Source organism: Xenopus tropicalis, chromosome 3 (assembly GCF_000004195.4).
Source record: "Xenopus tropicalis strain Nigerian chromosome 3, UCB_Xtro_10.0, whole genome shotgun sequence".
Taxonomy (NCBI): Eukaryota; Metazoa; Chordata; class Amphibia; order Anura; family Pipidae; genus Xenopus; species Xenopus tropicalis.
In genome coordinates this window covers 47,965,421-47,977,689 of record NC_030679.2, presented here as the reverse complement: position 1 = coordinate 47,977,689, position 12,269 = coordinate 47,965,421, and positions in this window count along the sequence as shown.

The window sequence follows — 12,269 nt, the reverse complement described above, 5'->3', positions numbered from 1 at the left end:
GGGACAACATACACTTCTGTACAACACAAGCCAATAAACAGATCTTGAGTTAAAATTAAACAAATGCCCAGCAACTCACAAAAAAGATTTTCTGTGTATTTAAATAAAAAACACAAGAGCCAGGAGTAACCTGTACAATATACCCATATATACCAGTAGGGTGCTCCGACTATTTTTGTTCTGTAACCCTTGTTGGGTAAAGTGTAGTAAGAAACCTGTTTGTTATAAATTAATGTAAAGCTCTGTGTAACTTGCTGGAGTTATAAAGATAAATGGTAATAATGGTGATGTTGTAATGTAATTTATTAAATGACTGAAACTTGTATATTATTGTATATTATTCTAAAAGAACTGCACCCAGGGGAGTTCTTGCTCCCAGAAACAGCCTATTGGATGCCACAATTGGTATTTCATCTCTTGAAGTTACCAGGGGTGGCAAAAAAAACTTGTGGACTGCTGCCGCCTGAATCGGGTTTCTCAGCTTGCTTCATGGCAGCAGTGCCCCTGACTGCCCTTGTTTTAAAATAAAAGGATATTGAAATTCATCTTGTAGTTCCATTGCCTGTATTAAAGCACTTGGCCTTCAGCCTTGTGCCTTTATTTGGTTGTGGAAATCTTTAGTGACTTCTAATATCTTTCTAATTAGCTTCTTTTACAGTTGGAGGCACATTATACCCTATGTAATGTACTGTTACCCTGTACAGATAATACATTGGGGTTTGGCACTAAATGTGGGTAAATGTGTATCTGGACAGTAACCCATGGCAACCAGTCATATTGTTGCTTTCACTGCTCTATCTGCAGCTGGCTGAAAAAAAAATCACTATGAGTAATTGAGTAATTGCTCAGGTGCAAATGTCGCCTAGGTTTAGAAAATGAGTCCCATTTTGTATTTTATAGCTCTAAGCCCTATGGCACGTGGGCATTTGACAGCTGTCAAAAACTGTCCTCAATGCAAAAGCACTCACTTGAGCATATTTAAAGTAGAGGTCTGACTATCACTCCTCTGTGTACCTGAGGCAGGGCTTGATTCATTGCAAGCAGTGGCATGATGATGGGTGATATGTTTTTCTCTTGGGTGGTTGGGCTTCAAAATGGCCCATGTACTGTTAGCTTAAGGGCCATGACAGACGGGGAGATTAGGCACCGGCGATTTACACTCAGGGAGTTTAGTCGCCCGCGACAAGGGAGATTTGTCGTGTGGCAACTAATCTCCCCGTCTGCCACGGCCCTAATATAGTAAATATAAATAAGCTACAAAGTAGACATTGAGGCAACTATTTAAGTTCTAAGATGGCTGGAGGGCTCACTTTTACATAGCTGATAAGAGATAAGCTGTTCAGAATGCAGTGGTTTAAGTACATACAGTAAATGAGTCAAATGGTGTTCAAGGCACCTATACTGACACAACTGTAGGATGGAAATATCTCATATTATTTAGGACTTAAAAATCTGTATTTTTATGCATTGCATGAAATGGCAGAACAAAGAAAAGCACTTTTATTTTACATTTGGTCCCATCTGCTAAAGCAATTATGAGAGGAGGAGAGGGTATTTAATTACATTATCATTTGTTTACTAGTTAACTTATCTGTAAAATGAACTGCAAGTAGCAAAAAAGGGAGGGCAAAATTTGAGGGAACGGATGGCACATCCAGATAACCACCAAAACTAGTAGACAGTCCTTGGTTCAAACTATACAGACAGGCTTTAGGCTACTCATGTATAATTGTGTATAAATAATAATACATTTTGGAATGCTTTTACTTTAAACCAAGGACTGTGCACATTAACAGGACTGAATTCTGAGTGCACACAAGCATTTTTGGGCCAAAATCTGTTCCTTGTGTGCACTAAAAGGCAGATTCCAGTTTTGTCAGTGCACACAGATAGGTGGCCAAATTGGTGTTTTCTCCTCTGGCATTTTTACCACAGAGAAGAAAATGTGACATGTACCATAGGCCTAAGACCCATCTCCTCTTTTTCTTAGCACAGCCTTTTCTTTTAGCAAAGGTGACCAGCACCAACTGAAAAAAATAACTTTCATCTGCAGAGAATTCTTTATCCTTATTTGTTTTGAACTGAAAACATAGTGAAAATCAATATTTTAATTTGCAGAAAAAGCGAAGAATTCTTGTGTTCTTCAGACGGACTCCAATCTTATTACTAGGTGCAATGTACCAAATCAGAGCTTTCATCTGATGCTCCTTCAGGCTACATAGTGACTATGTATCCCTGCTCACATGAAAGCTATTTGTGTTCTGCCCATCAGCAAGTCAAGCACAGAGGAAACACAAACAAATTTCTTTACAACAAATGCCCTTAGATTTTCAAAGGAAACTATTGCAAATTAAAAAGGAATTCCTCAATATAATCCTTCATAATATATGGTATAATGGCACTTACCTGTTTAATATTATACCTGTTATATACTCTGGCATATGTATAGGTAACAAGGACAGATTAACGTTGGAAAAAATGGAGCTGGAGCTTGGCCCCTTTGCAAATAAAGGGCTCAATTCATAGCTGCATTATAAACAAAGTATGTGTGCCTTGGAGAGCACAATGTAGCAAACATCACTTCCAGAATGTTAATTCTGGATCTGTTAAATTTCATGTGGATACTTGCTCCTTCTTAATGGTGATAGCTGTGGCTCCTTCTTTATATCTACCAGTCAGCAGGTAGAATTTACTGGGTACCTCTGACTTGTAGTTATGGGTTTACTAGACCTGGCGCAACCTTTATGCTGCGGTACCAAGACAGAAAACTGGAAAAGAATTTGAGCTATGTAATGTAATAGGGACTTTTACAATTCCACTTACAGCCAACAATATATTTGTCCTATCAATTAGGGGCACCTCTTGCTCTGGATAATGATAATGTTCAGTATGAGTCTTTTGTTTAAAAAAAAGTAGGTTCCTAGCACCTTATGGATAAAGTCAATATGGAATAAACATTAATCATCTAAAGAACTTTACAGGCCATTTTGAGGGATCATTTTCCATAAGTCTGTGTCACCCAATGGGCTATATCTTGCGATTATTTTGAAATGCTTATTTTGATTACCATTTTACACTGGCTGACATTTTTTTTACTTTAGGGCTAAGTAGATCAGACACATCAAAGTACACACTAGGAATATTCATATTCGAGCTCAGATAGCTAGGGGAACTTGTATATAGTGACAAATTTTGTGAACCCACAACATTCCTGGGTATAAAAATATCCGATTAGAATAACAAAAACAAAGGAAGATGTGAATATGTCAGTGCTTTATAAATAATAAGGTATTAATAAAAAGGGAGAAGTGATAATGATGTGTAGACAACCCCCTTTTTGCCACCCACTGTGACATTACACACTGTGACAGGAGGGTCCGTACCGAAGCACTGCACTGCAATCTGATTGACATTCGGAGAACTTTGCAAGCACATAGTTGCCAAAGGCATCTCCTATAGGCGAATGTCTCCATTAATTCATTTCAGGCTTCTTCATGTGTGAAAGTTTGCTGGCTTAAGAAGGGCCCACTCAGAATAGGGAAAAGATTATATTTTAAAGAAATGTTTCAGTAAACAATACCCAGAGTCATGTTTGCAAACACAAAGTTTTAAAGGGAGAATTGTCAATCTGTTTCAAAACCACTCATCTCCGAAACCCAAGGGAGGAGAACAATGTGGGATACAACCTCCCAGGGCAAGTAAAGTATAGCAGACACCCCTGTATTTATTTTCCATAAGTCTGTGTCACCCAATGGGCTATGCAATTTCTTGTGCTTATTTTGAAACGCTTATTTTGATTACCATTTTACACTGGCTGACAATTTTACTTTAGGGCTAAGTAGATCAGACACATCGAAGTACACACTAGGAATATTCATATTCGTGCTCAGATAACTAGGGGATAGCTATAGTGACAAAATTGGTGAACCCACTATGTTCCTGGGTATAAAAATACCAGATTAGAATAACACAGACAATAAAAGTAGCTCTTCTTTTGACAAATCAGTGGCGTAAAAATTTGTACAAGGAAAAAGGTTGGTTCACAAACAGGCTTATGAGCTTGCTGCATAGTCAGGTCAGTAATTTACTATTTAATAGTTTACTATTTAATATATGCAAATCTAGATGCTACATTACAAATATATTTAAGGGTACTCCTTCCACACCCTAAAAACCTACATGCAGGTTACTTGGTTCCTGATTAAACTGACCACAGTGTGTGTGTGATAGGGACCTTGTAAGTTCCACTGGGGCAGGGACCAATGTGAATGCTGTATAATCTGTGTATAATCTGCAGAATGTAAATATGTCAGTACTTTATAAATAAAAAGGTACCGGTATTTAAAAAAAGGGAGAGCAAGGTGATAATGCTGTGGAGACAACCCCCTTCTCACCACCCACTGTAACATTACACACTGTGACAGGAGGGCTCCCTACCTATTTATTTTGCCCCACATAATTATCTGTCAAGTAAGAAAGAGTTGTGACACAAGTCAGTAGACCTCAGCTTTGCACTCTTTTAACTGGTTAAATTTCTCTTTTAATGCCCGAATCACACAAGTCATACAAGCCAATAAGTCATGGGAAAAATGTACTCAAAAGGATCTGATCTCAACTAGTGATGGGCGAAAAGTTTCGCCAGGCATGGATTCGCGGCGAATTTCCGCGTTTCGCCATTGGCGGATTGTTTTGCGAAACGGATGAAAAATTTCGCCGCGGAAAAATTCGCCGCACGTCCAAAAATTGTCGCCGGCGTCAAAAAAGAATAGTCGCGGGCGACAAAATAATAGCCGCGGGCGACGAAACAATAGCGCGCGACGAAACAAGAGCCGCGCGACGAAACAAGAGCCGCGCGACGAAACAAGAGCTGCGCGCGACGAAACAATAGCCGTGCGACGAAATAATAGCTGCGGGCGATGAAACAAGAGCCGCGGGCGACGAAACAAGAGCCGCGCGACGAAACAAGAGCTGCGCGCGACGAAACAATAGCCGTGCGACAAAATAATAGCTGCGGGCGACGAAACAAGAGCCGCGGGCGACGAAACAAGAGCCGCGCGACGAAACAAGAGCCGCGCGACGAAACAAGAGCCGCGCGCGACGAAACAAGAGCCGCGCGCGACGAAACAAGAGCCGCGCGCGACGAAACAAGAGCCGCGGGCGACGAAACAAGAGCCGCGCGACGAAACAAGAGCCGTGCGACGAAACAAGAGCCGCGCGCGACGAAACAATAGCCGCGCGACAAAATAATAGCCGCGGGCGACAGTTTTTTTTGTCGCACGACATTTTCGCCGTTTCGCGAATTTTTCGCCGTTTCGCGGATCTTTTCAAAGATTCGCGAATTTTTCGGCGAAGCGAAACGGAACAGATTCGCTCATCACTAATCTCAACCGATTGTTAAGTTGAGAAACTGGCTAAGTATGAATTTTAAGCTGCATTCTTATTCCTTGTTGAGTCAGAGAGTTAAAGCACAACCATGTATGCAATTTTGAAGGTTTAAGTGCCCATGGTGTTACAATAGTGTTCATACAATAAATATTAAAACACAGTAATGTACATTGTACTCACAAAAATGCATTCTATGAGTCCTCTGTTTATTTTAATAGATACACACTAAAATGTTCTTGTGTAAGTGCCCTCACTGGCAAATGCTCTGCAAAAATGGTATTATGATAATTGAAATTGTGACACAATAAGCAAATATATGTTTTGAGAAGTTTCAAATGAAATTACCATAGAACATACATTTCACATGTTTTTCAAAAACAAATTTGAATACATTCACTGCTACATACAGAGGGCACTGACCTTAGAGTGAAGAGGCACAAACTCCTACTCACTTCCCACTGACTGCCAGAGCTCAGTAGAATGGCGTATCAGTGGCCTTCACTAGCAAGAGGGTCAGAGAACTTTCTAAAAGAGAAACAAAGATCTATTTTATCTTTAAAACAGTATGGAAATAAAAATGAATGTAAAGAGTGGCCTTGTATTGCTTTGTAGTGCAATCTAGAATATAGATCACCTTTGTGGGCTGCTATTCCCACAGTTATGCCATATTAGGCAATAATAGGCAATACTATAAGTCCATGTTTATATTTATATATATATATATTTGTATAAGTAAACGACAAAATGTCTTTATTTCACATATCACTCGTCACTCATGTCCAACATTTTGGTCCACATTTAGTCCCCTTGGTCCCCTTTTTGAAACCGCACCCACTTGAAACCACACCCGTGTTATCACATGACCATACCCATATTAATGGTTGTAGTACAGCAAAAACTTGCCATACTCTGCCTTCCCTACCCTGCCTGTGTGCCATACTCTGCCTGCCCTACCCTGCCTGTGTGTGCCATACTCTGCCTGCCCTACCCTGCCTGTGTGTGCCATACTCTGCCTTCCCTAACCTGCCTGCGTGTGCCATACTTTGACTGTGTGTGCCATTCTTGGCTGGTTTGTGCCATACCCTGCCTGCCTACCCTGCCTGTGTGTACCATACTCTGCCTGCCCTACCCTGCCTGTGTGTGCCATACTCTACCTGCCCTAGCCTGCCTGCCCTACCCTGCCTGTGTGTGCCATACTCTGCCTGCCCTATGCTGCCTGTGTGTGCCATACTCTGACTGCCCTATGCTGCCTGTGTGTGCCATACTCTGCCTGCCTTATGCTGCCTGTGTGTGCCATACTCTGCTTGCCCTATGCTGCCTGTGTGTATGGCACACACAGGCAGCATGCAGTGACACAATGCTGGCACTGCTCCTACAGTCTGCACAATAACTATATATTAAAAAACTTTTTAATTGCAGTACCACCACAGTAAATGTTCTTTTAGTAGTGTGCAGGGATTATTTGTGGGTTTCTATTGCTCCTACAGTCTGAGGCGTGAACAGGGGAACAATGTGGGTGATTACACCTGAGGTGTGAACACTGCAGGGGGTAAACAATGCAGAGATTAAAAGGTGTGAACAACACAGGGGATTACACATTTAAACAATACAGCCTGATTACAGCCTGAATCTGAGGTGTGAACCATGCAGCGGGGGAGTTAATCTCACTACTGATACCATTTAAAGCTTACACAAGAGTAAGCCATCAAAGCAGCCAGACAGGTGGGGGGCCACACAGAGGGGGGTCGCGGGCCGCCAGTTGGACAGCACTGGACTAGATAACCCAGAGATTGCCAGTGGCCCACCCCTCTGATGTTGCTCCCCTGGGCCTCAAAGTAGGTGCCCATTTTTAAATCTAGGGGCACATTTACTAATCCATGAATGCTCCGAAGCCATCCGAATGCGTTTTTTTCGTAATGATCGGTATTTTTGCGACTTTTTCGTTGCCATCGTGACTTTTTCATATTTTCCCTGACTTTTCGTCACATTACCGAAATTTTCAGATTGAACGACAGAACGTCCGTTGTGCAACGAACGTTCTTTCGTGCGCAAGTGCACTGATCGAGCTCATGCAGACATGCACTGAAGGATCAAAGTCAGAAAGGTTTTCCCGGCGTTTACGATCGTTTAATACGAAAAATTTGCGACGAAAAGTTGTGAAAAATACGGAAAAGTCGCGACGATGACGAAAAAGTTCAGAAATTTTCGTTTCCAATATGAATTTTTGCCATTCGGGATTCGGATTCGTGGATTAGTAAATGTGCCCCTATATCTAGGTCCTTGTGATAGTTTGCGGCACATTTACTAAGACACGAATCTGAACTGAATTGGAAAAATTCCGATTTGAAAACGAACATTTTGCGACTTTTTCGTTTTTTTTGCGATTTTTTTCGGCGTCTTTACGACTTTTCGGAAATTGTCGCGACTTTTTCGTTACCAATACGATTTGCGCAAAAAAACGCGAGTTTTTCGTAGCCATTTCGAAAGTTGTGCAAAATCTGGCGATTTTTTCGTAGCGTTAAAACTTGCGCAAAAAGTTGCGCCTTTTTCGTAGCGTTAAAACTTAAAAGGTGCGACGTTTCGCGCAAGTTTTAACGCTACAAAAAAATCGCAACTTTTTGCGCAAGTTTTAACGCTACGAAAAATCGCCAGATTTTGCGCAACTTTCGGAATGGCTACGAAAAACTTGCGTTTTTTCGCACAAATCGTATTAGTAACGAAAAAGTCGCGACAATTTTCCGAAAAAAACGCAAAATACCGATCATTACGAAAAAAACGCAATTGGATGCATTCGGCCCGTTCGTGGGTTAGTAAATGTGCCCCTAAGTGTTTGTGCACTGCACGCATATAAGCAAAAATGTGCAAACGAGCAAATGCATGTGAATGACCCACGGCAGGGGGCAAGATGGCCAACTGGGTTGCCTAGTGCGCCCAACCGGCTTGTTTTCAGCAAACAACTTATTTCAGAGGTACAGGGTCAGATAATTCACAATTCAACTGGTCCAGTTGATCACTGACTTGTGCCTGCAAATTTATGTACCAGATTTGTAGATGTGCCATACTGATTTCTATTGTCTACAGTTACATAGTAATAGTAATGCATGTACTTTGTGATCACTACCCTCCCAGCCAGAAATAACAGCAACACGACAATAATGTTAATGCCTTTAAGAGGGGCCTGGATGAGTTTTTGAACAAGCAGAATATCCAAGGCTATTGTGATACTAATATCTACAGTTAGTATTCCTGGTTGTATATATATAGTTTATGTATGTGAGTGTATAGATTGGTTAGTATAGGTGTGTGCTGGGTTTACTCGGATGGGTTGAACTTGATGGACAATGGTCTTTTTTCAACCCTATGTAACTATGTAACTATGTAAATATCAAGAAATTTGGCCCAAAAATCCCACTCTTGATCAGTCACAGTAACATTCTAGCAGAAATACACTGGTGGAGAATCTGCCAGGTGTGCCCTAGCACATATACAGAGGTTGTTTCACAAAGTGGGTAGTAACACCTTACACTTGATTTACTCAAAAATTTTATTGTATTTCCTCTTTCCATGAAAAAGCATTTCAGATTTGTTATTATATTACGTGCTGTTTGCATCTGCTAAACATATACTTGTTTGTCACAAAATTGAATCCAAAGCCCAGACCGTACAAACTGTGCATTGGGATCCACAGGGGGGAGACAGTGGCTGTCACAGATTTCTTGACTACTGAACAATGTTATCTGAATAGCCTTTATGGTAGTGATTGACTGGTGCTACTGGCTCTATACCTCTGTAACCTTTTCCATCCAAAACAACAGAACGACAACATACAAGGTTGAACATTTCCCATAAATATTAACTAAACTAAGCAGTTTGGTCTCCCTTCAGTTGTCACTCAGATGAGAGGCCCAGTGTTGTTAGTTCATTCATTGTCACTCCGTTTGTGACAGGATCCTGTGAGTTAGTGAATGCTTGTAGGGCAGGGGAGGAGGGGACATGTTTTCTGTGAGGTTACTAAAGAGGTGCATTTCCAGAAGGGCTTTAGCTTTCCTTTTAGGGAGGCAAAGGACACCCAGAGCCTTTGTTATTCTTGGTCCATTGTGCCATGACTTAAACCAGTAAGAAACAACTGGAGACCCTCTAGATGTAGTTGATTGTATATATGTATATCGAGGACATATTCTGAAAAGCTTCACAGACTAAACATCTGGAGGCCATACGTAACCCAGTAGTATGTGCAAGATATAAAATTAAATACTTATGCCAGTTATATGAACATCAGGTATTTAAAGCCTGAGTAGAGCATAGTATTTCTGAAACCAAGTTCTACTGATACCTGCAGCTTAGTCATGCAGCCACAAGCCAGTACCCACAGCCAAACTGGGCAAATGACAACTCAAATACCCCTTGAGGGCTCTCCAGGCAAGAAGATTGGTGTCACTTAAATATTCTATGCTTAAGCAAAAAGACAATCCCTTTGCTGGCTGTCATTTAACTTGTGATATACCCCAGTTAGATACGGAATGTCTGGGACAATGTTGCCCCTTAATAGGTACCTTCTGTAAACAGTAACAATGACAAGCTCATAGAGTATCTTCACCTGGACAACTTGTGCTTTCAGTGAAACTTCCTTCTTTTAGATCTTCTGGACCTGCCCCGGAATCATTATATTCTGGACAGTAGTAATGAATTTTGCAGAGCAAAATGTTAAATCTCACGAGGCTTGCCTCTCGGGGTTTGTGGAGCACATATGACCAGGCAGATACTAGCACATATTTCTAGGTTTTTTTTATTCTTTTATGTCACAAAGGCAATAGTACTTACCTGGAGATTACTTTTGCTACTTTGGCACACTGCCTCCCATACTTATTTAAGTAGAGGTTGGCTAGTTTAGCCAATTTTAGTGATTCTGCCCTTCCCACAATCATGTCTGAACACAGATGATGTGTGTTGTTTGAAAATGTCAATGCTAATGTGCCGTGTTGACCAGCACAGGGTGCATATGACACAAAATATGAAAAAGTGGCTGAGGAAGTGCCACACAGGGAGCCACAGATGCTCTTTACTTCTTGCACTTCCGATCGCTCTGAAAGTCAGCCATGGACATGTATGGGCACTTGCATCTTTTTCCCATGAGTCAATTCATCTGATTCTGTGGTGGATTGGCCAGTTTTTGGCCACCTTTACTCTCTGCAGGTAATGATAAATGTCTTCATTAAGGTAGATTGTTCCTTTTTAAAATTAAGAATAAAAAATTGCATCAATCTGTTGGCAATCTTAAGGCTGACGTTCCATGGAGGAATTTAGTCACCCATGATAGATCTTTTTCTACCTCGAGCGACTAATCACTCCAAAATGCATTTCCACTGGCAACAATAGGAATCGCTAGTGGAAAGGCCTACTCATAGTTTTGGTTTTCCGCAGTCACGCAAAGTTGCCTGCATGAGAAGGCGATACATAGGCCTTTCCACTAGCGATTCATATTGTTGCCAGTGGAAAGGCATTTTGGAGAGATTAGTTGCCTGTGGTAGCAAAGATCTAATCACGGCCAACTTAATCTCTCCATGGGACATCAGCCTAAATGATTTTTTACTGACAACAGGGTTAACATAGGAACTAAATCTATGAATTATGGGCTGCTTATTTCATAGGATCTAGAGAATCAAATACCCCAGTAGTGCTATTGCCCTCCATTGTGTGTGTATTTTGTAGCAAATTGTACATATGGAAGTCTGTGTGGCGTCACTTCCAGTGTTGGGCATGTGACTGATGCCTCCACCTGATTCTTTAGGCGCAAGTGTGTTGGACCAGGACCCTGGAGCTAATGTCTGGTTAGGAGGTGGTGGTAGATCAAGGACTCCCCTGCATCAATGGGTGCAGCAGGGCTAAATTCAGAATGGAAGGCAGTAAGGACTGAGTGGCACTAAGTCCAACTTTACTGAAGTGCAAGGAACGCATAGTGATGCAGGTATCATTAATGAAAGGGCTTAACCCACAACTCACTGCGGGGAAGCACAACATGTGGATGTAAATGAGCCCTAATGTATTTGTGCACCATAAATCATTTTATAGCTTCAAAGTAGATCAGGCTGAAAAAACACATCCTTCAGGTAGCGTTGATCATGGGAGTCAGAGCCATGAATTACCTCAGCACATTTACTGAAAATACTGCATGTTTGCTGAATTATTAGACTTAGCAACAAAAATACCAATCTTTGTTTGGTGTCCTTAATGAAAAAGCAAGGTTAATTTTATTTCTGGAGAAGCCCATAGTCCCATTTACTTGCCAGAACAACTAGTATGGCAGCTCCTATTTATATAAATAAACACAAAAATGTACCCTGAGCATAATTTATTTTAGGAAAAAAAGACATGAAGTATATAACTGAATGTAACCATTGAGACGACTGAAGGCTGAAAGGTGCTCATAAGAACAAGTAACCCAAATACTGCCATACAAATAAGATATCACTGCATTCTGTGGAGTACATGCATCCAGACAGCACAGCCAAACACTTTAAAAAAGATTGATGAGGAGCTGAAATGGTGTGTGAGGCAGGTTGTGAGCTGAACGCTCTGCTACTGGGCTGCCTTTTGTTCTGCATTCAGCCACTCCATAGAGAATTGTTATTTGCTAAGTGCTCACAAAAGAAATAAGTAGTTGGGTCAAACAAACAATTAGAGAAGATAGCAGCCAATCTGTACTAATTCACACTGCTTGAGCGACAGCCACAACCTGTATATTTCATAACTCTCATCTGACAGATTCCTAGAAAGACAGAACACGTCAGGTGCTGTACATTTTTCTTATTCTCACTTTCTGACAATTCTGAATGAAATAACATGGCATCCCAAGGAGCCCTTGCCTCATGTGCTGATGTTTCAGA